The 1,934-nt window shown below is 48.3% G+C and overlaps 1 pseudogene across 1 annotated transcript; it reads right to left on the bottom strand.

The window, feature by feature from the left end:
• Positions 1–1,019: 1,019 nt before the first annotated feature.
• Positions 1,020–1,377, bottom strand: LOC308421730 (large ribosomal subunit protein eL42-like; annotated as a pseudogene). Its single transcript has one exon. The product of its transcript is annotated as a large ribosomal subunit protein eL42-like (transcript).
• Between the last annotated feature and the right edge of the window lie 557 nt (positions 1,378–1,934).

Raw genomic sequence — 1,934 nt, 5'->3', positions numbered from 1 at the left:
TTGTCCACGCTATGGCGTGCTTTGGTGCTTCCTCCTATGGCTGAGTTATTTTCTGTGTTGTGTTTACACACAGTTGTCCTCTCCATTCACTTGCTGGTGGACCTTCAGCTGCATAAAGGATGCTGCTGAACAGAGGCACAGTGCATGTGTGCCTATTTCTGGTTCTCAGGGGATATTATTGTTGGGGGTGGAACTGAGGGCCATGCAGAAGTTCCTGCGATCCTGTAATCCACAGTAGCTGGGCTGCTTTATAGACACACTGACATTGTGTGGAATTCTGACTTGTCTGGTCTTGCTGCCTTGTGCTTGTCTCTTGAGCTAAAGTTCCTCCTCCATCTCTACTCACTGGACAGTAGGCTCTCCATCGTCCTGAAAACATGTCCCAGCCCACCCAGCAGGGGCCTGGGGTCTTGGCTGCCCTTCTCCATGCTGTTCCATGTCTCACTCTGCTCTGCCCTCAGCCTCCTGTCATCTCACCCCAGAAACCGATGGCTCCTGATGTAGGACAGGTGCTGTCTGCCCCTGCCTACCTGCTGCCAGGACTGGTGGCTAGGTTCAGGGCTGCCTGTCCTGCCTTTCCTGTGGCCTCTGCCATGAAGCCCATGGCAGGCACACATGACATCTTACTGTCCTCTGATCCCCTGAGATTGTTTTCAGTCCTACAAAGCTTGCAGCGGGCTTCCAGGGGTTTCTAATTAGGTAGCATACTGTTTTCTAGGGCTACCCAATACAAATACCGTACCCCAGATGGCTTCAATGACAGACACTGGTTTCCTCCCATTCGAAGCTAAATTATGAAGATGTTCCCAGGAATGATATCCTCTGAGAGCTCTCTCTGTGGTTATAGGTGGCCACTTCCTCTGTGTCTCCATATTCTTTTCTCTTTGTGCCTGTCTACACCCTGGTGCTTTATCAGGCTGTTACTGGACTAGAGCCCATGATAGTAACATGTGTATTCCTTTGCTTGCCCTGGGTTAGCATTTTTTCTTTTCTTTTTCTTTTTCTTTTTTTGGAAAGATTTAAGATTTTATTGTCTTCATAATAAAATCGGTGCAGAATGGGATCACTTGGCCTTTTCTCTTTTTGTTACCTCCCAGTCCAGTTCAAAATAATTGCATCTCTAATAGCCAGCATCCTCTTAGATCTGTAGTTGGGCTCAATGCACTCCAGATTTTCTTTGTAGTTTTAGCCTTTTTTTTTTTTTTTTTTTGGAAAATGGGCTTAGTCTGCCCACCACAGCCACTGTTTCCTGTCATAACAATTCTTTCCCTGGGCAGACAAAGAATCCTTGCCCTTCTTGTACTGTTTTACCTTGTGGGGTTGGTGCTTCCCACATTTCTTGCAGAACGTTCGGTGGGTCTTAGGAACGTTCACCATGTTTGCAGGAGCGCTACCAGCTCAGAAAGCCTGGGTTAGCATTTGAATGGGAGTCTGAAGACAACATAGCTTGTCTGTAACAGGTGGCTGGAAGAGCAAAGCTGCGCATTGACAAGGGACAGACCAGGGTGCACAGAGAAGACCTTGTGATTCTCTGGACTCCGGCTGGGTCTCAGAGTGACTCACTGAGGCAAATTCAGAGCAAGTGGAGTTAGGGCAAGAATAATGATGGCAGTGAGGAGGGCACCAGGAGCTTGTGAAGGGGAGAGAACCACTATCCCGATCAATAATTTATTCCTGGGTACCAGGCAGGAAGGTGTTGCCATGGCAACAGGCATCCTCTCCTTACCCAGCTCCCATCTCCCACTTCTCTCTCTCCTTTCTTGCTTTCTAGTTGGCATTTTCCTTCTCCCTCATGTTTTTCTTCTGTGTCTTCAGAGACTTTTTGTAAAGTAAAGACCCTGCCTGTACCCTGTTCACTCCATTACATGTCAGCCCACTGCAGGGACCTTTGGGCCTTCAGTGGCTTTGGCCACTCTCTCTCCACCAGGTCTGTG

This window comes from Micromys minutus, assembly GCF_963924665.1.
Source record: "Micromys minutus genome assembly, chromosome: 6".
NCBI lineage: Eukaryota > Metazoa > Chordata > Mammalia > Rodentia > Muridae > Micromys > Micromys minutus.
This window is presented reverse-complemented; position numbering and strand designations above follow the sequence as displayed.